This window comes from Pieris napi, chromosome 17, assembly GCF_905475465.1.
Source record: "Pieris napi chromosome 17, ilPieNapi1.2, whole genome shotgun sequence".
NCBI lineage: Eukaryota > Metazoa > Arthropoda > Insecta > Lepidoptera > Pieridae > Pieris > Pieris napi.
The window spans coordinates 5,602,710-5,627,834 of record NC_062250.1 but is presented as its reverse complement, the minus strand read 5'-3'; the positions used below and the strand labels follow the sequence as shown (position 1 = coordinate 5,627,834).

General features: G+C 33.5%; 1 protein-coding gene across 3 annotated transcripts in view; it reads left to right on the top strand.

Moving 5' to 3' along the window:
- The window catches only part of LOC125058113 (inactive angiotensin-converting enzyme-related protein-like), a 160,541-nt gene that overhangs the window by 31,916 nt on the left and 103,500 nt on the right, over positions 1–25,125 (top strand). Inside the window, exon 2 of one of the 3 annotated variants that reach the window (XM_047662153.1) lies at positions 5,474–5,513. The exons of the other annotated variants lie outside the window; for them this stretch is intronic. The gene's annotated coding sequence lies outside the window, so the exon portion shown is untranslated. The remainder of the gene's footprint in view (positions 1–5,473; positions 5,514–25,125) is intronic. 3 annotated transcript variants of the gene reach the window in all.

Genomic DNA, 25,125 nt, shown 5'->3' with positions numbered 1-25,125 from the left:
CTTAATACGTTGTGTACTTTTTATGTATACAGACATAAGATTATGTAATTTTTACCGCACGTTTGACACATTTTGATAAGACAAGGTTTTATGGTTCGTTTACGTATAGAGTAAGATTGTATCAGCTAAATATCTGAATACCATGGCTGTATTGTGATTTCAACTGTTAAATTAAGGGTAAATTGCATCCGTATCTTGTATTTATTAACTACGAAATACCTTTTAATATTTGAAATACTTTTTTAATGGACCTTGTGTAATGTAGGACTTTAGAATAGCATTTTTATTATTAAAAAATATTAGTTTTTTGTGATAAATAAAGTGTGTATTATAATTAGTTGCGTTAGACCAGTGGTTAAGCATGTGGCTGGTAATTTAAAAATAGCTATAAGTTCGCTTGAAGTTTTCATTTTTGTTTGGATATCACAGAGAGTATCCTACATTTTCCAACACTGGAATAGTATACGTTGTTCAATTTGGTTGAGTGTATAGGTACACTTCCGCCTTTATATAAAAACTTGATGGCTTGATATAGGCAATCCAACAAAATAAATTTCCAATTCCAATCGGTTGTTCCTACAATATCGCTATTCAAACCAACAACTGATTAAACTTTCAGGCCCAAGATTAGTGGTTTTATGGAGTTGTAACTTTCAGCTTATAATAATGTTTAAGCTATAATAATTACCTTATCACCACTATGTGGAACCAGCTGCCCACTGAAGTATATCCGAACCAATTCGACTTAGGGTCCTTCAAGAAAAGAGCGTACCAATTCTTAAAAGCCCGGGCACTTGCCAGCTTTTTGGCAATGTCCAGAAGTTGCGGTATCATTAAACATCAAATGAGCTTTCTGTTACACAAAAAAAAGAGATAAAATTGCTGTAATAGAAACGACAATTTTTCCTGGATCATTGAGAAATAAAAAGGTAAAATCCGTCAATAGATTGAAGCAGCCTCTTGTCTATTAGAATGCCTTATTACCATAGATTTGAGTATCATCTTGAGTTGACTGATCTATTGTGAACCCAATTAAACCGCGGTTTCAAACTAAGCTTGAGAGTTTTTGTTCAGGTTAAGTACCTACTCACAGATAATATAGGAATCGTTTTCTATACAATAAAATATTTTGTAAATTGTAATCATTTGATTTTGTATTTAAAAAGCGATTTCCTGTTTTACACTTTTCGTTACAGTGTCATTACAATTTGTTTGATAGCGACGATTTACTTGTTTAATATGACTAATTTAGTTCTCCTAATGAAGAGGTAAACCTTTGCGACATTTGCGTGTCGCTTTAAAACGTGGTAAAAAATGTTTTCGGCATTAATCAAAGCGCTAACCAAAATATTATTACTAAAGACATTTTATTTAAGAGTTTAATAATGATTAAGTATTTATTATAAGAATTGACGATTTAAAACAATTCGTCGTTTAAATTGCATATAATCTAATATATAAAATTCTCGTGTCGCGGTGTATGTGGTTAAACTCCTCCGAAACGGCTCGACCGATTCTCATGAAATTTTGTGTGCATATTGGGTATGTCTGAAAATCGGACATCTATTTTTCATCCCCCTAAATGTTAAGGATAGTCCCCTAATTATTTTTTTTAATTTTAGATAAAAAAATTATTCTTTATTTTTTTATGATACAGCATTAAAAAATACATAGAACCCCTATTTTTCACCCCTCTACGATCAAACCCTATTTTTTATTATAAATGATAAACATGGCAAAACGACGTTTGCCGGATCAGCTAGTACTAATATATGTATGTAGCAATATAGCTGAAGAGACGGTGTTACTTGTCCTGACCGACTGTCCAATGTATGGATACGACAGTTGTAACACTGAACTAGCTATGGGAGGAAAAGTAACAGACGAAATAAAAAGAAATAATATTCAACAATAGGCTAAGAGGCATCTTTCTGGAATCTGCTGTAAATGTTATACAAAAAGTGATTAAAAGAAATAGGCAGTAGTGCCTAATCATCGAGTTACCAATACCATTTACTTAAGTTGAAAATATACGTAAGTTAAAATAAATAAATATATATATAAATAAGTTGTAAATAGAGGACACCGTGAGCCATTTTTGCCAAAACCCTCCATCTTTTAGTCGATACCAACTCCGGGGAAATAAATACAGATAAGGCAACTTTCTCTACAGCTGTGATACTTTTTGACATCCAACATCTTTTGTCTTCAGTCACCGTGACCACGCACGCTGTAAAGCACTCGAAACGTCGGATAAATTTAAAATTATGTTAAATAGTTGTAAATTTATAATAATACATAACTTCAATCCGGTTAAAAAGTTATTTAATACCTCCGATGTCAACATAGTCGGATATCTAGAAATTATATTTAAAAAAAAAATACAAAGAGTTACTAGTCTAAAATGTTGTTTATAATGTTGATTATTTCATTTAACAAGTTAGGAAATTATCGATTTAACATTTATCTAATTTCAGAGATAAAAAATATTATTGCTTGTCTTGATGCCTAAGTCCATGTTGTTTTACTGTAAACATCATTTGACACAGTTTCCGGTAAATTAGGAACTCTTGCATCAATCGTCTTGATGACATAATGATAACAACTGATGAATTTTGTAATTGACCTACATTGCTCGATCAATATTTGCTTAATTTGATATGAAAGTTATGAAAAAGACTGTTTGCAAATGAATTTATGTTAAAAGGTATCTTTCATTTAAATTTACAACCTTCTCTAAATGAGTGCCTAAATTGAATCTATCTTTACATACATAGAAATTGCTTTTCTAAGTTTATTTACATACAAAACATTTTTATGCCTCTTTTCAAATGTTGTATGGTTAAATAAAATACTTATTATCTGCTTGTAATATCTTTAAAGCTTAAACCAAACGAGCGTAAATTTTTGAGTTGTGAGTCGCAGAATTTCGGTCGCGTAATTTCTGCTGCATTCGGTTTCATACAAAAGTCATGTTTCATTCACACGGCGACGCAAAATTAGTTGTCTGCCGACTCACACGCATTATTCGGACCGAATTGAGTTAGCGGGGGGCGAGGGGGCCAGCGCGGGCCGAGCATCAGTCTTTCACTATTAAGCGGATTTACCCAGCATCTTCTTCTGGCATTATCTACTTCTTCATCTTCTAAATATGCTTCGTAAATACACAAAATTTTCAACGGTTCCATTGCACGACACAAACATCCGCTATCAACGTTCGAGAGTAACTGAATAAAATGCGCTCATCTGGCATCCCAACAGAATTTCTGCCAGGCAGAATTTAGGTATCTAGACTCCTATATGAATAGAAAATAATATATTTATATGTTCTGTAGTACTTAAGAATCGATATATTGGTAAGTAGTTTGATATATTACATACTGTATTTAGTTTGTTAAGTAATTAGTATATTTGCGAATACCGTCTACACATTATGTAGACTTTATTAAGTTTATATTCCTAATTTATTTTAAGTATTTAAGGTTTTTTTTATGGAACCGGGCAAGCTCATCTGATGTTAGGTGTTAGTGCCCATGGGCACACTACCAGAAGCCTCGGTAGTGCGTTCATACCTTATAAAAATTGTTACACTCGTGTCGTTAAGCACCCTAAGCCGAATTGGTTCTTAAATACATTGGCACGACTATAAACAAATAAATAAGACAACGGGTAGTCTTATTTCCAACATCTATCTATTCCAGACAACTAATTGTAACATAACTTAGCAAAATAACAAAAATATGGTAAAGTGAGAAACTGTGTTAAATCATCTCCTTCGGGCTATTAAGTCTGTTAAAAATACAAGGTATACTAGTGTACAATTACTTAATTAAATAAAGTACAAAGATAAAGCACATTAATCACGATGATTACAAATTATTGTAAGCAATAGTATAATATCTTTCCTGGCATGGCTGTTGAAATATTATCATCTTAAAAAATAAACGAAGCACGTGAAAATAGCCGAAAATGAGATAAAACTTTGTGGCGTCGAGTTTTCCGGCAATGCTCACGGAAAGTTTAATTTACTTAAAATCTGTTTTATTTGAATTTTTGTGTTTTATGAAGTTAGGCGAATTCTAACGCGTGCCAATGTTTTCGTTTCAATAAGGCTTAATAAACGATTATGTTCGCCTGACTTAATTGAAAGTAATGAGGAATTGGTACTCCCAATCTGTATAAACAGTGTTGGCTTGGTGGCTTGAGCGTGCGACTGTCAATACTGAACTGGGTTCGGACCCCTGCTAGGGTCCAATTAACTTTTCTGTATTTTTTGTGAAGGAAGCCGTTAAGACCCAAATTGAAGTTGTCAGGAACACAAGAGGTTTCTGGCTGATCTACTTGCCTATTAGAAAAAACAAATTATCACGAAGCAGATACAAAAATCTGAGGCCTAGACTAAGGGAGAGATCTATAGTGCGCACTTGGACTTTGCTCAGACTTTACTTACGAAAAACTCTAAGGTTAAACTATGATTTAGTATATTTATAGACATTTTAACGGTGAGATTAAGCTAAGCTCAAGCTAAGACAGAAATTGATGTTTCATTTCATGCAATACCTTCTTTATTATCCTTTAAAAAAATAAAGAATGGTTATAGTTAAGTCTGAGCAAAGTCTAAGTGCGCTCTATAGATCTCACCCTAAGGGTTGTAGCGCCACTAGTTTTTATCTTTTTTTAAATGAAGTCGTCCACACATCATGTACTTAAACCCAACTAGTTCACTGATGAAGTTCTTTTTATTGTTGGCTTTTTGTTCTATGTGCGTATTTATGTAGAAGAAAGACCCCGAAACCGAAGTCTAGAGTAAAAAAACTATGACAGAAAATGACAGCGACAGTGACAAATGACAGCGACAGACTCAGAAATGACCTCTTCTTGTCAATAGAGAAATATATCAACCGTAGACGGACTATGGTATAGACCAGGCATCAGCGTACAGCGTGTGAGTTAGCGAATGATCGACATATGTCGTATTTACAGTTTTAATCCATTGAAGATTGCTTATTATTGACCAAAATACACATTCAAATGAATAAGTCTTGAACAAAGTTACTGAGTCGTGACAAAATAAGCTACTTACCGATGAAAGGTAATGTTTGGTTCTTTACGTTCACTATAGCTTTTACAGCCAATTATGCAACAATTCACCATGACTGACACTTTAAATACACCTCTTATAAAGATAAAGTCTTAAAATATGGGTTTGACTTGGGTTTCACAGATTTATCAGTAAGCGGTGAAAACTTGTTTACCACCAAGGGCTTGGTGGTAAACAAATAAAACCCGATACGCAAATAGAGACAGAAAAACTGATAGGTAGTCTGTTTCGCTCGCACTTAAGTATTTCACGTTAATGCCTTCTCTCTTTAGTTATTATTGTTATTTTAGAAGCTCATCTAGTTCTATACTCTATCTACGATATCAACGAATAAAGATAAGATTATAATTAACACGTAATTGTTTGTTTTAGGTAAGTGCTTCTAATTAATTACGGCTTCTTAATCAGCAGGGTAAGTATCTTTTACTTAAACATCTTTTAGTATCTAAAATTAGAACGTTATTAAAAACTGAATGAGTCAGAAAAAGATATTTCATAAAACGTAATTTGAAAGCGGAATATTATTTAATTAATATTAAAAGACTTTTTTCAAAGAATAGGGATGTTTTAATAGACTTTTCGGAATCACGAAGAATTCAATTAGTTTAATTAATAATCATTGATCGGTCCTAAATATGTAGTCTTATAATTCGAGGTTGGATTAAGTCGGCTATTTATATCAAAGATTCATTCAACGGTATTTTATTCATTCGCCAATATTTTTGAGTTAAAACCACAGCAATTTTTAAACTCAATAGAGTACACTTTTTAAATTAAATGTATATAGTTGTCTACAAGTTGGCACTGATTTTATTATTGAAATTTATTTAGTGTACATAACGTATATCTCGTCCGTCGTTACATAACTGAGCTCTTTTTAAGGCACTTTTGCTGCTGCCCACTGTACGATTTTCGAACCAATTCGATTTAGGGTCCTTCAAGATAAGAGCGTACCAATTATTAAAAGGCTGGCAACGCACTTGCAAGTCTAGTCGAGTGTCTATAGGCGTGCGGTATCACAGCAAAAACACAACATATTTTGGGTTTTTGCACTAAACTTTGATATATAGGATAAATGCACATTTCACTGTATGATTGGATTGGACTTGAAAATAAGTTCTTTTTGATATAATGATGATGGAGGGAAATCTAAAACGATATCACATACGATTATTTCTCTACAAAAAATAACCTTATTAAAGTCGAAGTTATGTGTTACTCAGAATGTCATCTTCACTATTTGTGCGCTCGGTCTATTTGACAAATAGTCTTTGACACCCAAAGACACATAGACGCTACCCAAACATATACTTTTATTAATCTTTGTGCTTACTCAAACACGGTGACATGTTAGGGCAGTGGGTCAACTGTTACCCAACTGCCTTTTGATAAAAGTCTTTTCATTTTAGATAATCTTTGCCTCTCAGGTGAATCGCGATAAATTAATGGTTAGATGAAAATATATTCCATGAATACCACACATGCACATTAAAATATTTTCTCTCTCCCTTTTCTTCGACAAAAACGCTGCACATCTTCGTGACGTTTCATCCGTAAAAATATTACCCTCATGCGCCTAAAGAAGTTTCAGTTCAATAATCAAATTTTATCCTAAATAATACCAAAGTTATTTGAAAACCTACCATGAAACACAATTCACGTTAGCCAGATTCGCGTGCCCTTATTATTATTTATGAGTAAGGTCTAATCACTTAGAGCAGTGTTAATAAACGTCAAAGCGTAACAAGTGTCCATGGGCGGCGAAAGGCCGCGCGCCTTCTACGTAGAATCAACCATTTTAACCAATTTGTTTGTGAAAATTAGGACGGTCTACAAACTCAATAAACTTAGGTATCGGTATCAAATAAAACAGTTTCGTTATTTACAACATACCTCTAAATGTTTATATGATCGTTCAGTTTATAGGCCCTTCTGTTCGCAGTTTGTCGGGATATTCAGCAATCATTCTGACTATTTTACGATATTTCAAACTGCCGTGAATTTGGTAAAGGTACATTGCTCTCGTATGGTTCTATAAGGGTCTGTTTCACAATGTACGGATAAGTTCTACATAAGTTCCAAATTAGCTATTTATTACTTATTGGTAGGATAAACACAATTATTGCGTTTCACAACTGTCAGATAGCGCTATTCGTCAGATAAAGTCCATCATAAGTTATGAGTCCGATGAAGTGTCAAATATCACAATTTGTGTTCCAAAAAATTTATGTGTTGCATAGCTATTTGGTACTTTATCCATACATTGTGAAACAGACCCTAAGTGTTAGATTGTAATTCGAAATTTAAATTCAATTAGACATAGACATATCATTTATTACAAACAAGAACACACACACATAAACACACAAAATAACAATAATCAAAGAGAAATTAATTAAATAAAAAGATATTATGAGAGATATTTGTTTTTCCTTTTCCCATTCGGGTCGTTACAAGAATGTAATGCGTGTGTGCTGTGGCTGTAATTGGCCCTGGCTCAGCATTATGCTGAGCAGCAGAATGTTCCACAGCGCTGGTCATTCCGCTAGAGACCACATAAGCTAGTTTGCGACTCAATCGCAAAAAAATTACTTGTTCTTGTATGCGTTACTACTAAGTACCTTGTAAAGCATTCAAAATTAAGGCGCGTGGCCCTTCGCCCATGAGCACTTGTAACGCTAAGGCGTTTATTAACACTGTTAAAAATGACTCGACTCGATTATTTATGAGTAAGTCATAAATAATAATAAGGATTTGGAAAACGTGAATTTTCACGGTAATCTCTACTTAAATTACTTTGGTATATTTAGGATAAAATATTATTATTGTTGATTTATAAATACCGTTTGGTCAAAGCGTAGGTATTAAAGACCCGCGTTTCTGGGTTATAATTTTAAATTCAAATGATAGAATATTGATTGATAATTGTAATGAGCTGTTTTATTTAAGCATTCAATTATTATCAATACCGAGTATTCATAACATCTTGCAACAAGTTATTTTTAGATACCAATTAGTCAAGTCAAGTTAATAATTAAATAGTACATAGTATATAAGTGTGGAGATACATATATTATTTTGTTATAATTACAAGCGTAAATTTTGTGGAATTATATTTTAAAACTTATGAATAATTTAATTTTTTATATTCATCAACACTGACACTAAGTTTAAGCCGCGATAACAAACGTTGCCTTAGAAACTATATATTATATTTATTTATTTACTAGCTGACCGGGCAAACGTCGTTTTGCCATGTATATCTATCATTTATAACAAAAAAGTAGGGGTTGATCGTAGAGGGGTGAAAGTTAGGGGTTGTGTGAATTTTTTAATGCATACAGCATTAAAAAAATATCTAAAAATAAAAAAAATAAAATTAGGGGTGGACTACCCTTAACATTTAGGGGGATGAAAAATAGATGTTGTCCGATTCTCAGACATACCCAATATGCACACAAAATTTCATGAGAATCGGTCGAGCTGTTTCGGAGGAGTTTAACCACAAACACCGCGACACGAGAATTTTATATATTAGATTTAGATTAATCATTAAAGTATATGTGAACTGCGAGTATCTCGCAGGAGATGCCCTTGAGCTACTCGTGGGGAAAAGCCCATTTCCGTCTAGCATCACGCTCGCCAAAACAGCCATGGCTGAGCTGTCAAGGCCAAGCGGGATTCCTTGTGAAGAATTTTGTAGAAGTTTAGAAATGTAAGCGTCACTGTCTAAATCAATATAGTATAGAAGTACCAATGTGATTATGATTTGTCTCATTCCGTAAATTTATATTCATACAAAGGCGATAACGTCTCAATTTTAGCGGGAAAATTTTATATATTTTGAAATGTCATATAATCATTACGGTTGTAATCGATCTTCGTAATTCGGAAACTTCGCGCAGCAATTTGGCGCGTTGTGAAATAGACAAACTAAATTTTAGGTGATCGAATTTAAGTGGCTATAAAAGATATTATCATACACTTAACTTATTTAGGTTAATGTATCTGGGTGCGGTTTAGAAATAGTTCATACTTCTATTTATTCATATTATTGTAAATAATGATTTACAGTGTTTATGCGTTTGTTTCTTAAATTTAAACACTATTGTAGCATTTACACGACTTAAAGCAATAGATTTCTTTGTTAACGATTACTTAAAGCATTTAAAAGGCCGGCAACGCACTCGAGAGCCCTCTGACATTGAGAGTGGCCATGGGCGGTGGTATCACTTAAGATCCAGTTCCAGCTCCAGTTTAAACATTTATGGCTGCTTGCCTTCCAAAAAAGCTCGCCAAGTTTAAGCGATTAAAAAGAGTGGCGGAGAGTTTCTTGCCCGCTCTACGCCCTTGACTTGTAGTAAATGAAAATTTAGAATCAATTTAAGATCTTTTCTGTTGACGTTAAAAACTGTACTTAATTACCTATATGAATAAAGTTATTTTGAGTTTGAGTTGGATCAGTTGAGCCTCCTGCCAGTTTGTCCATGTTCTATAAAAAAATAGGAATAATCACACTCGAACAAAAAAACCTCTTCTCTCTTTGTCTTTCACAGGTATAATAATGAAGCCTTTTTTTTCCAAAAATGTTACTATTAAATAAATATCAAATTCTTAACCCTAGTTTTTAGAACCCCATGATAGGGCATAGTCTTCCTCCAGCCCCTTCCTAAGTTCCCTTGCTTGGGCTTGCCGGGTCGATGTTCCGAAGGCTGCACCACGACGGACCACGACGGTCGACTGCGCGAGCGTTCACAGGCGTCCTTAAATCAATCGTTATTTACGCATTCTATAAGAAGTTGCACGATTCTTTATATTACACGCTTTATATTAGCTTCACCTGTATGTATGTATGTATGTATGTATGTAAGCGACTCCTTCGGACTCGATTTTGACCCACTTTTAAAGGACAGATTTCATTCAAATTTTGCGCACCTGTCAAAGATCGATGACAATCCGAAAAAAAAATGAAAAAAATAGAAAATTTAACTAAAAAATAAAAAATTTCTGTGCCATATTTTTCGTCTATCGAGCAACCCACGCTTTTTCACAATAATACCAGTATTTTTTGTTCATTACCATTTTCAGCCTAAATTAGGAATTATTTTTCATTTTTTAGTTTGATGTGCTTTAAAAGCGTGTTTTTTAGTTTTTTTAAACTATATTTATTTATATAATATATGTACCGTAACATGTAATTAAATAGATTACTATGTGTACGTCTGACATAGATGATACATATTTCCCTAGAGATTTCAGTTCACTTCAGTTACTTTGACCGTTTTTCGCTTTCGAGGCGACCCTGAGAACCGGAAACGCTTCAACGTTTTTTGATTTTATTTCTATTTTAATCACAAAGACTTTCGCATCAAAGGTGACAGTTTGCGAATAAAATCGAGGTTAATATGCAAAGTCGGAATTAAGACAAAGGTCTTTGCAGCAAGGAAATCATCAAAGAAATTTTTTAGTTGGAATTTTTTGGACTATATTTTTCGTATTTTTTTTCCTGAAAAAAAAAAAATAAGAACGCCCGTTCATTCTCTTAATAGTTTAAGTTTTCTTCACCTATTTGTTATTAAATATTTCCAGTGAAATAAAACCTCCCGTCCCACTAGGGGGTTGCATAAATTAAAAATATGCAAAGCAACAAAGATAGTCTTCCCTTAAGACTTTTTACCTTATTTATTTAGGCCAAACCTTATTTACCAGCCATTCGAATTCAGGGGCGGTGTGTTTGCAATGAGATAGGATTATCTTAGATCGCGTTGGTTAAATATCCACCTTTTTGCTTACCAATAATCTTGATTTGGTAAAGTACGATCTGATTTCCGAGAATTAACATAAAAGGAACATTTTATTAATGGGTGTATGTTAGAAAATAAATGCAACAGTTGCATAATTATGTAAATAATGTGTCTTAATAACATCACACGAGAGTATGTAGAGTTTTATATAATCTCATCAAAATCGGTCCAGCCATTTAGGAGTTTAAATACAAACATAAGCACAGATTTATATATATAAAGAAGTTCGTGCCTGTTTTGCGCATTTGCCACGTTGAGTTTTTTTGATTGTAAGGTTAAATCCCAATTGAATTCAATTGGGATGAAATTAAATTTAAGAGGACAATAGATAGATAGATGTTTTGTTTTATTTTTAGTTTCTATTCGAAGTTTTATTATTATTATTTTCCTTTACGGTTCAGATTTTTACTTTTATAAAAATTTATATCCGCATCCAAAACACCAAGCTTCTAAGCAGATACACAAAAATTCGTAAATACAATACTGTTGTACGACCAGTATTAATGTACGGCTGTGAGCATAGACTATGAAAGAGCAGAGGCCAGTTGTGGCGTCATGGGAGTCCCGTTGGCTGGGGCACCTTGAGCGCATAGACCCAGATAGGGCAGTGAAGGAAGCTTACCTGAGCCGCACTATTAGTCGGAACCTAGGCCCCACTGAATCGACAGAATGGAGGACCTGCTTCAGCTGAAAACCAGCAATTGGCGGGAGGTGGCACAGATCAGGGAGTGCTGGAAGTTTATCGTTTCGGAGGCCAAGACACGAAGAGTGCGAATCAATGACTGCAGTTATAAATTGTATTAATTCTCTAAATCTACATTTATCACACAAAAGGAAACGTGAATATCACATACACGCCAAAGCTAATAACGATACAATTCATGCGTTATAAAGGTAATTATCTGAATTAATCTATGGTTGAAATTAATTGATTTATTGCGGCTCGTGTAAACGATTTAACTATAATACGCGAATCGCGGTCTAATTATATTAACATTAATAAAGTCGATTAGAGTATATCTCTATCTCTCGATTTTAGTAATGTTATCTCTTTTAAATATGGAACAAGAAAAATCAAGGAATCGTACGTGTTTTCTTTTGATTTCTGGTTTAACCTGTGGTGAATGAACCTTAATGTTTAATATAAAATGTCTCCCTTAATGTCAAAGATATAAATACATTAATGATACTTAAAGAGCTATATATGTAGTAACTAAAATCTATCAATTCAAGACTATCAACAAGGTTCTTCCAAGTCACTATGAGGCCCCCGAGATCCGCTCACTGCTAGCGAGCTGGTTGCCTAGCAACAAAAGAACAAAAGAATGTTGTTAAAATGGAATACCATTATAGACCTATATTAACAGTTATCTGACATTTGAGTTCCTCAGTGGAATAAATATACGTTTTTATAAATATATGTTTCCCTAAATGTTCCTCAACTAATTTTAGTTAGTTTATTGCTTTCTTTGATAGATAATATATAGTTGGATTAAAATGATTTCATTGTTATCAATCCATTTAATTGTACTTAACTTTATATTTAGTAAAATCAGAAATGAAATATTTTGAATATTATTTTTAATACAATCACAATCCTTTACAAAATTTAAACATATTTCTCACAGTATTTGCAGTATTGGTGATTCATCCCGGAGATCATAGGTTCGATCACCTGCTCTGCACCAATGGACGTGCGGTCTATGCGCGCATTTAACATTAGCCCGCACGCAAACATCGTGAGTAAACAGCCTGATTCGAGATCCTGAGACCGTCAGTGCCTGATCACTATACATATATCCGAGGCCATCGAAACCTTAAAGGTTGTAGCTGGTTTGGTTTTTATCACAGTATTTATGACCTATTAGTTAACTATGAGAGCATCGTGATCGGAAGAGGCTAGTATAGTCTATCAACATCAACCTGTATAACCTTTATTGCTCGTTCAGACACGGCGGGAACCGCGCGATTTCAGAATCGCATGGAAATCGCGCGGGTCTTATTTGTATGAGTTATTAAGTAATCGTTCAGACATACCCGCGCGGTTAATCAAACCGCGCGGATTCCGCAACCCAACCGCCAGAAAATAGAATCGCGATACTCCCGCGCGGTTCTATTACTATGAAGATCTTACTCAGCGTTCATTAGCATTGCGGGCACCGCGCGATTAACACGTCATAACAAGAGCACCGTGAGTTATTTATTGATGAAGTGGAGAGTTTTTCTTCTGATAACACGCTTGCCCTCATATGTGTTTCAGAGCTTGAAATATCTCACCTGATTAGTTCAATGAGTTCATCAAAAGATTTTATTGACATTCTCAAATAGTCAAAAAATGTCGCTCAAACATTCTTAAATTGGGATATAGTGTTACTATCCTCTTAAGATCCTCTCTGAATCTGCCTTTTCTTTATTTTCTGTATCAACCACTGACACGTTAGTTACTCTTCGACTTCCATCTTGAAACTGATCGCTAACTAACCGCCACTGTCTGAACAGTCGCCATTTTTGCGGTTCAAACCGCACGATCTGACAATCGCGCGGTTCCCGCTGTGTCTGAACGAGCACTTAAGGTTATCTGTTTTGCCCAGAACTAACAATAGTGGCAGCGCCTAAAAGCTAGATAGAGCCTACAAACAAAACAAAATCCTTTAAATTATTTCAGCATTATACAGAAAGTAATTTAATGCCTAATTTCTTTTTCGTAGTGTTTCTAAGTTTATAAAGGCACTTTAGACTAAATCCAATACAAATTATTACCGGAGCGTCTCAGATGTTTGAACAAATAGGGCAATTCAAATATTAGTTTGGTTTATTTGGATTGAAATTCAAGACTTGAGTTGCTTTATGTAACTTTGGGTACTACTTATTGGCTTTGTTTGATATTTAATATGTGAAAAATAAATAGATAAAAATTACATAGTAAATTTAAAGTAATTATATTAGTTCCTCGTGATTCTAAGGACCTAGTCCAGTGATTCCCAAAGTGGTCTATGAGAACCTGCAAGGGGTCTACGTCAGCGAAAAAAAATTTGGGGGTCCATGAAATGAAAATGGGGGTCCACGGTAGTGGATCTCAACACATACACTGATTGTAGCTATTTACTTACATCATACTATATTATAATATCAAAACATATACATTATTTATAAAAGTACATATCAGATAAAAAAAAATATTTTAAGTAGTTTTAATTTAAATTCAATTAATAAATGTATAGATTAACATGTGTTTTTACTTTAAGTTTTTAACACTAAACTTCACTACAGTTAGAAATTTACAGGAAATCAATACCAGGTAAGTAGGGGGTCTAACCACCATGGAAAAACATGGCAAGGGGTCTACGACACAAAAAAGTTTGGGGAACTCTGACCTTTTTTTTTTTTTTTTTGATATCCGAGGTGGAAATGCATTTGCGCATCCCCTGAACAGGGGTATGTGGGACTCGACCCACGCCAAAATCTCTGCTATTCAGAGACTGGGTGAGCAATACCCACTAAAACCACCTCGAGTAGTTCCGACAAAGCCGCGTTACAGAGGCTCCGGGGTCGCTGTCGCATTCTACCGGGACGGGGAACTCTGACCTAGTTGAACTCTACTTTTTACAATTTATAAATTTTATTGTGGTTTTTTCACCTGTGGTAATCTCTGTCGAAGTAAGATTTATAAAAGTTTTCAAACTTTATTCCCCACCGGAAACAAACAAACATGTGTTATACATCACATAATCACGGATTTTTTTACGAGTGAAAGAAACTTTTAATATCGCTTCTCATGTTTCAAAAATTACGTCTGCCAATGAAAGTCGGAAACTTTACTTTACTGGTGCAGACAAGGTCGCACTAACTTTCGCCTTTTTACTGGGTTCTGTGCAATTAGGCATTTCAATGTAACAAAAGTAATGTTTTCAGTTGACTGAACATCGTTTTAGTCTATATTCTGTAAAAACAACAACGAACGATATAAAGATTTTTCTAGAACAGGTAACAAACGAATTTTTACTTTACACTTGTTAAATGACAACACAGCTCATAGACTATTCACAATGATAGAAAACTCGCAAGAGCCGCTTTAAACCTACAGATTTAAATTAATAATCTCTAATTCATTAATTAAAATTAAAAATAAAACGTCGAATAAAAACAGGATTAAACATGCGCATATTCATACGCACTGTAATTTAATAATGAAAAGCTTTTTAATTAATGGTTGTTATAAAAATAATCAGGCTTTAGCGGCACAACAAAATTATTATGTTAACCATAATTACTATTAATTATAATTTATTTATGAACTTACTTTATTAAAACAATACTTTATTATTATATTTTATTTATAAGAGATTATTATACGTTAGCTAAGCGTTTGTCTAATAACGCATATTCGGAGCCATCTTGTCGTGGTTTGACAATTGACAACAAACGTTTCTGCTCTTTTTTTTTTGGAGTTTATGGCCTGGTATCTAGACCTTTAGGCCACGTTTCTGATCTTGTTTATTCCAGTCACAGAGCAATACATTCCCCACAGATTAACATCTGTAATGACGTGCTATTGTATTTCCACTAAGGTAATAAATTGAAGTAAGAAAATTTATGTAATTAACGAAAATATTGAAAAAATGCAAATTTAAATTTGATACACAATTATACTTTGGATTGTATACTTTGGATACAATAAAACTTTGTATTACATCCAAAATTAATAAAAAAATGCTAAACTCTTGACCCAGTTGTCCGAAAATAACTCAGGTGCTGAGATTTTCTTGTTATAATTCGTCTTGAAAGGTTTCGCTTGAAAGTAATTGGATGGATGACATTTTATGAATTTCACTTTTGCTTAGCGACATTTTAAGGGGATCTTACGGGCAGGGTGATTCCCTAATAGATAATAATTGAGGCAGGTAGAAATACTAAAGCGTGTTGCATTTCATGTCCTTAGGTTTTTTTTATTTGGAACACATGATATAAATTGACATACATACAAAAATATAAAAAGCGTCCCTAAAACATGTGGACACGACCAGAAAGTATGCATACTTTTTTTTCTCAATAAATCACCATACATAAAGTAAAGACCAACTTACTTTATACACAGTCATAGTAATTATTTTAAAATAAATAATACATTGCTAGATCCCTAAATGGATATTGCCCTGTATCCGTATCCATGATATTTTTTTATATAAACGAGTGATCAGCCTTCTGTTCCTGACCCATGTCATTGATTTGTGGGTTAGAGAAATGCCGGTTTCCTCACAAGTGAAGGTGCAGTTGGAGGTACCTAGTGTAAATAGTGCACAGCTGTGATTTAAACACACCTCAGGGTCGCTTAAGCCATTATTAGACAATCTCTCATTAAATGCTATTTTTTTTATAATTATTTTAAATGCAAATCAAACTTGAAGCGAGAGATGTATGTTAGGCTTCTGATATAGTGATATAGTATATACGTTTGCATGACAACGATAGAGTACAAATCAACAATTAGTTTTTGAAAAGGGGTTGAAGTTTAATTTTCGCTTTGGACACCTTTTTTATTTCGAATTCTGCTAAAGTTTGTTAAAAGGTTTAGGTTAGTTAAATTATTGCATTCAAACAAGTTTAACGTTAATACCCAAACATTTATTCCAATGCAGCACAGCCCTATGCCCGTTCATATATTTGCCAAAATTTCATACCTTATAAATTATTATTATTAAATATTACAGGACTTGGGGAATATTATACCTTTAAGTACAGTTTTAATACAGTTGGCTTTCTCAAAGTGCCAGCTGTGTTCCACTTACTAAAACTGATTACACAGCGACTCAAAGTTAAACCAATGGGTAGGGCTGTCAACCTCTAATTAAATTTTTAATGCAATATTCACACTTCATCAAACTTTTTAGTATTCCTTACAGATTGAAATCGTTGAATTGGAATGATTTTGATCGATTGAATTGTGATTGTTCAGAAAAATACAATTTCATATTTTACTCATTCAACTGAATTTCATTATGATAATATAGTACCTACCTAAAATAAATCTAAAATATATTCATAGATCTGTTCATTTCTCATCAAAAATCTGGTTATATATTTTACTAGTTAATGAGTTAAATACGTTGTAAGTGGCTTTCTTGACATTGTTGTGCTGGCATTTCCTAATTGCATGCTAATATTATTAAAAGCTTTCCTGGCTTAATTTTAAGCTTTTATCAGAATAATGTATGGGGGATAAGTTTGAACGTTACTTGAATGTTATATATTTGTCCCATTTAGTGTCGAGACCCTTGGTCCGTGGGGTCCTAGCACTTTAAGGCTTTTTAAAGAAATATCAAAAAGGTTAGTCGACATCACAGGAGACCGAAGAGCTGGCAGCTACCTCGGCCAAAGAATTAGTCTAGCAATTCAAAGGAGGAACGCTGCCAGTATCGCTCCTTTTAATAATATATTTTAGTTAATATATGTTAAGGTTAGTTATTTATTTATAAATAAAGCAATCATTTATTACAATAAATGCCGTGACATTGTAATTCTTTTTATACGACTTTCGTTTTGATTTATTATTCTGTACAAAAACGATGTCTATAGTTACTGATAAAGTCGCTACATAGTGTCAACGTGTAAAAATCCGATATGAAGGTCGCACTTGTCCAGCCCAAAGCCTTTCTAAACAAGACGTGAAGAAGGGATCTGTTTTACGATTTTATGATGATGTCATCGAATTAGACATCGAACACATGTTCGATTATCTTCGGTTTAAGTGACCATGGCCCAATCGTTAAATTAAACATTAAGAACCCATTAATATCAGCTTCCCGTAGTATAACATAAATTTGTAATGGGTTTTATTCAAGAGGGATTTCTAACACAGATATTTTCGTGGTCTATTTTTATAGCGTCTATTCTATAGCAGGAATTTATACAAATGTTATGTAATATTTAAAAATGGCGGATTCGTTTTGTATGTATATAAACTGTTTAACCGTTTTAATTTCTATATTAAAAGGATCCTATTAGCTTTTTTTTTCATTTTATGAAGTGATAATATTGTTACGCAATATTGAAAATGCCCTATAGAGTCAAGTAATTTAAATCGAAGACATAACTTAAACATATAATATAACAAAACAAGATATGATGCATAGTATTGTCATTGTATAAAACTTTTTAACTTGATTAAAGTTTTGTATTATTATAAATTTACAATTATTTAACATAATTTTAAAGTCACCGTGACCACGCACGCTGTAAAGCACGCGAAACGTCGGATAAATTTAAAATTACGTTAATAAGTTTTTTATTTAAGATATGATGCAATTGTTCCCTTTGTATCATGTCTTTAAAATAATGAAATTTATAAAAATTAAATTATTTTTACAGCTTACGTACCTTGCAAATACGGAGAATTTTTTGATAATATTTTTTTAAAATCTACTGTATGTAAAAGTTATCAATTATTCATTTTGGTTCTTGTGGATATTTCGTATTACATATAATATTTAAGTAATGTTCTATTTGCCGTTGCCGGCCTTTTAATAGTTGGTATGCTCTTTTATTTTAGGACCATAAGTCAACTTGGTTCGAAAATACTTCAGTAGGCAGCTGATTCCACATAAAGGTGGTGCGCGCTAAAAACTTCATAAAAACGCTCATTTATGACGGACGTCGAGGTGATGCTGGTGGAATTTCGTATTCTGCCTCGACGTCCGATGATGAATCTCAGCTGCTGGTTAATCCGACCAAATGCTCTGAACACTCCATGGTAAATGCAGAGTGACCTCACATCTCTACACAACGCCAAGGGATCAAGCCGCCCAGAGGCGAGAACAGTACTCCATGTGGGGTCGAATTTGCGCATATACAGTCATAAGCGATGGCCCGGAGGGAAGTACCTTGCCCTGTTGTTCTAAGGAGGCTAATTTAGCCTTTCCATCCAATTATCTAGTCCGGTTTTACCAGTCATGATCGCGTTCCTGTAATTGTTAACTCCAAAATTAATGAAGCTATCATCTAATAAAACAAATTCATTATCAACGGTGCCAACTCGAACCAATATTTGTTGAAATGATTATTTTTGATTAATGATTCAACTCTGCAAATTGCTTTTTAGTTCCACGTTGAATTAATGAAGTGAGTTTCACAATTGTTTGCTTTAATTTCAATTTACTTACGAAACAATAAGACCTTATTTGTTAAATTAATGATTTCTACTTGAGTAGATATGAAACCTCTTTGTTTATACGTAATCCCCTCTATAATACTGTAGATTGATTACGCGTTATAGGAAACGCGTTGTAGGAATATTCTCATATAACGCGTTATGTAGGTACAAATAATTAACGTTTAAATTTTTTTCGTTAAAGTTAAACCGAAAATAAAGAAAAAGATATTATGAACGAAATATGTCTGTAATATGTGTCATGTCATTATAAATTTCACAATACAGTAATATATTAACGTAGGAAATCCCCCCGTTATATGGGGAATACTCGTGTTATACGGGGTACTGAAATCGCGTAATAAGAGGAGATACCGTGTTATTACTACATTAATAAGTATACGTTAGTAATTAAGCGATTACCAAACCAGTCTGTTTGAGAACTGCATTACTTTTCTTTCTCCGTATGCAATTACATCTTGCATTAGCATGAGCTTAGAAGGTTGGTAACCTATTTGCCTTAAGGCAAGTCGATCAATAAAACAGATGCAATATTGTCTATGAATGAAATTAAATAACTATCAAAAATTGTTTTTTATAATTTATATTTTAGATCCGCTTATTAACAGGGAATATTGTTATTTATAAAAAAAAACTCAACTTTGAACCCTGCACTAATAGATTTTTTTTTTTTAAGCATTTGCTCGTTGAAGTAAGGTATGTCAAAGAGAAAAGATAAAACATTAAAGCTGATGTAATTTTGTCTATGAATGATATTAATTTAAAGGAATTGTTTTGTAAACAATTTAAATCTTACACCCAACCAATGGGGAATAGAGATTGTTAATACCAATGTATAGATATTTTAAACGCGACACAGCTTTTGGTGAAATGAAAGAACATTGCATGACAGTTTTGAATGACTGAAATATGTCCTACATCACAAAATTCATTTTTTATTCAATGCGTGATTAACTCACTCACAACCGAATGAATGAAAACTGTACCGCGTAGGTTTCATTGAATGAAGTCCCATTTAGCGTGGAATTTTTCATTTACGTCAATACGCTGCGTTCGATTTAATGTGATGCGAATTATTTGTGTTCCTTAAAGACATGGTAATGAAGTGTTATTGAATAAGTTTGTCTATATTAATCTCTTATACGTGATTTTTTTGAACATATTTTATAAGATATCTCGGTTATAATTTACAGTATTTCGACATCAGGAATACGAAATACCACCTCGACGTCCGTGATTCTACAACTGAGCGTTTTTAAGGCAGGTATAGCGTACCACCACTATGTGGAACCAGCTCCCCACCGATGTATTTCCGAACCAATTCGGGTCCTTTAGATTAAAAACGTACTAATACCTAAAAAGGCCGGCAACGCACTTGCGAGACCTCTCGCAATGTGCATGTTATGGGCGTATCACTGTTAGCTATTAGATACACGCGAATGAGGCTACAAACATATTTACATTGTATACTGAAATTAAAGATAAGCTTAAGCTTGTCTTTGTTCTAGTTTAATTTAATTTTAAAGCTTAATTTTTGCGCAAGGTTTAAGGCCCCATGTAACAGGATATATAGAAAACACCTCAAGGTGTTGTCGGGTTTCTCAAAGCCATGCGGTTTTTCAAGATTTTGATCCCACTTCTATGGTTTCTTGGCATATGATACATCGGGTGACTTTACTACATTATTATATCGATTTCGCTATTATTTTTATTTAGCATATTAAAATAGTCACACCGGATCTAGACTGCCTCCTTAGCGCTTAGACCGTGCGGCGTCTTGCTGTAACAAACCTTTTTAATTATATTATTATTCATAATGATGTAAAGTTTGTATGACGCCCCTAATGCGAACCCCTTACCAAGAAACCTGTGTATAAATAAATATATATATCTATATATAACAGTGTTGGCCTAGTGGCTTCAGAATGCGACTGGACTTTCTTTCTATGTGCGCATTTAACATTCGCTCGTACGGTGAAGGAAAACATCGTGAGGAAACCGGCACGTCTTGGACCCAAAAAGTCGACGGCGTGTGTTAGGCACAGGAGGCTGATCAACTACTTGCCTATTAGATACAGAAATTTGAGACCTAGATCTAAAATTTTGTATCGCCACTGCTTTATTTTTGTATAAAGATTATATGATATTACATGTGTCTACAAGCTGTGCAAAACAAGCGTATAATTTTCCTTATCTGTGCCCGTTTTAACCATTCATTATATCGTGTATAAAAACTATAAACGTTATATATGTATTGTATGTCTGCGCGGAATCTACATTTTATGTTAACCCGGTTACTGATGTCAAGGATTTGTGAAGTCGTATAGAAGGAATTTAATCATGAACATGATTAATTGATTATTCATATTAATATCAAGTATGTATAAAGTAACGTGTTTCTGACTTAAAAATATGAATAAAAATTTCAATAATTTTCGTGGTCTCACTAAGCCGCACTAGCTCAAATATATATTTTTTTTTATAGGTCAAATGCAGTCATCATAGCCCATAGACACCCATTTTAGTGGATGCGTTGCCGGCCTATAATTTATTTATTTACCACATCATACACAGTACTAAATCTACGGCATATTTTCCAAAATCTTCTATCTAAAATGTATGACAATTGAAGTAAACATAAGTGTTACAAAAAAATATTAAATAATACAATTAAAATATATACAAGTTAAATTAACAATAAAGTTACCAGAAATTTTTGGTAAAGCAGAAAAAAAAATCATCAGCAAAACAGCGAATTAGGTTCGAGATAGGCACCCAACAATGCTTTCTCTAAAACCGATCAGCCCACTACCGAATATATCCAGCTCCTGATAAGAGTTCGAAAGAGGGGTGCCTGAACTTCTAGGTTGAAAATGAATTAAATTAGATACACATATAAGTATAAATATATTATATGGGTGTTGACATTTGACACTTATTTGTACAGGGCTTCTTGAGCTTTTTTTATAAATAGGTAAAATCATTCGTTATATACTAAATATTGAGTTATACATAAAAGTATGCTGTTAAGTAAATATTCAGTATACCGTGTAAACGATTACGTTTAGTTTTTATATTAAAAGCAGCAGAGGCGTTTCCGTATTTTCTTGTTTAAAATATAGCACGTGTGTAGCAAAATGTGCGACACTTCCTACACTTCGATTCCTTAATCTACTCTCGTAGTATCTTTGGGATTTTTCGCAGCGTCCGCATCTTGGCATAACTCCAAAAGGAGGCCCCAACTGCCTGCAAACAATATAGGAATATTAAATTTCTCTACATGACATGAAATGGAGTAGGCGGTCTTGGCACTGCGTATGAAATTGAAGGTTACACCTACTATTTGTTGAATATTTATGGCAAAATACTAACTTAATTAAATAAATATAATTTAATACTTTGTGAAATAACAGAGTTGTAAATGATTACAAGAAACACTTTGAAATATTAAAATTGTATACAACAAGACACTGCATGAGTATTTTGAAAAATCTCATAAATTAATTATTAGATTTTGTTCCATTTGGAGTAGAAACTCTTGGGCCGTGGGAGCTAGTTAAAGATTTTTAAGTTGGCACCTGGTAGATTGTACCGGTAATCCCAGAGCTGGTGATTTCCTCGCTCAACGAATAAGTATCGCAATACAGCGAGGAAATGCTGCCAGCGTTAAAAGTACACTGCCACAGGGACCAAACTTTTAAAATTTTTATTTTTATGACTACACAGGTTAGGATAATTGTAAATATTGTATATTTGATTGTTATGTTTATGGTTTTTTTTAATAAATATAATCATAGTGACTGTAAAAATAAATTAAACTATTAAATATAATGTTTGGATATCTCAAAACGCATTGGAACGCGTCTTACACGTTGGACTTAAAATCAAACAATGTTCAAGTAATTTGTATTTCACTATCTTTAATCGAGATAAAACTACATTTCTTTGGCAGTAAAGAAGAGTTACAGCTCGTCTCCCCTTTGTTTGTCACTTAACGACTTCCTGAAAATATTTAGACCATTAAAATAACTTTGCTTGGTATACCGTGATCGTAACAAGAGTATATCACATGGAAGAGAAATATTTATTAGTTATGAACGTTTCATTTAGGCGATTTAAACTTCGTTGCTCTTTGTAAATGTTTCACCAAGGTTTTGCGTAAAACATATTTGGTATGAAAAATTCTCATTACATTCATTAGCTGATAGATTGTAGCTTTGATTATTTATGTTTTATGTCACAGGAGGCAAACGGCTCATCTGATGTTAAGTGATATCGCCCCCCATGGACACTCACATTGCCAGAAGGCTCGCTAGTGTGTTGCCGGCCTTATAAGAGTTAGTACGCTCTTTTCTTGGAGGGACCCTAAGTCGAATTGGTTCGAAAATGCTTCAATGGACAGCTGGTTCCACATAGTGGTGGTGCGCGGCAAAAAAAGTTCAGTTATGGAACGACGGACTTCGAGGTGATACGGATGGTATTTTCTCTTCTTGACGTCCGATGATGAAACTCAGCTGCTGCTGTTGGTGTTCTATTAATTGCCTTTAAAAGCTTAGTATTAATATGTATAATATTACAACATTTATTACGCGTATTTATATCACACGTTTCAGCTTCATAAAAGGGTTTGATAGCTCTTGATTTAGGTTGGAATAGTTAATATTGAAAAAAAAATCTTATACATATAAATATATGTATAAGTAATATAAATTTATGATTATATGGAGGAAGGATAGTGAACAGTTCCTGATAATTAAATTCAGCTGCAGGTATTAATCCAATCCAACATCAGAAAACTTAAGGTAATATCAATAGACGCAATAAATTATAAAATGGCACTGCAGGTCCTGCATTTTTCATTTGGTTTATATACTTTACGGTCTTTGTTGGGTTGGAATAAATAAAATATAAATAAGTAGATGACCTTTCATAATACAATTGAAATATACTCCAAAAATCTGGTAAACCTTACATCTCTGCGCTTTATTCACAAAATACTGTACAAATATTGACCGATATTAATTTCAAATATTCCAGGCCACCGAACAATAACTGTTAAATTAGAAAAAAACTAGCAGTAAACTATGAACAATATGAACGCAGCCAAAAATATCTACACAATGTTGCCATTCAGTTTTATCCCTACAATACATTTCGTTTTTGCTTTTTTATGTCAAATATTTAGTTCTGACAATGGACGGAGGATCGTCCTGGTTCAGATAAAATAGAACAATCAGGATTTTCGCACTTCAAAGCCCTTGAATACCGAACCTTACATTTTGAATACGATACTGAGCATGGTATGAATTCGATATCATTATGGATTATGACACAAAAGTTACATCAGGTTAACAAGCTAGTTAGTCTGTGAACATGTTTTCTGTATGGAAAATATCAGTTTAAATTTAGAATCCAAAATAACGGTTCTGAAATTCAATAAGCGAAAAAATTAAGTCGATTTTCAAACGATTTCAATTCTGGTGTGGAAACTAACCGTCATGAATTTCAAATAAAGTTCCTCAGACGTATTAGATTTATTTCAATATGACATTACTTTTTGTGCTAGCAAGAAGGATTGTATAACTTGATAAAGCACCTAGTGTTTTGAATAGGAAAACTTCGCCTTATTCTATAACTTCTATTGTGTATGATAACGTTTTAAATATCATGTATAACTAATTCTCATATGTGTCTTTGTACTCATTGTGACACAAATACTTTGTCTCGTTCGCATATACAATGGGATATTATTATTTGTTGTTAAGTTGTAATAATTAAAAGTTGATTGCTAAGTCAAATCGGTTCGGCAATACTTAGTGGGTAGCTGGTTTCAAATAGTATTGGTGCGCGAAAAACGCTTAAAAACGCTCAGTTGTGGAATGACGGACATCGAGGTGAAACGGATGGAATTTAGTGTTCTGCCTTGACGTCCGATGATGAAACTCCGTTTGCTGCTTTTCAACTGCTGTTGATGGTGTTATATTACTCGCCTTTAAAAGCTTAGTAATATTGTATAATGTTACAATAATTACGCGTATTCATATCAATAAAAAAAA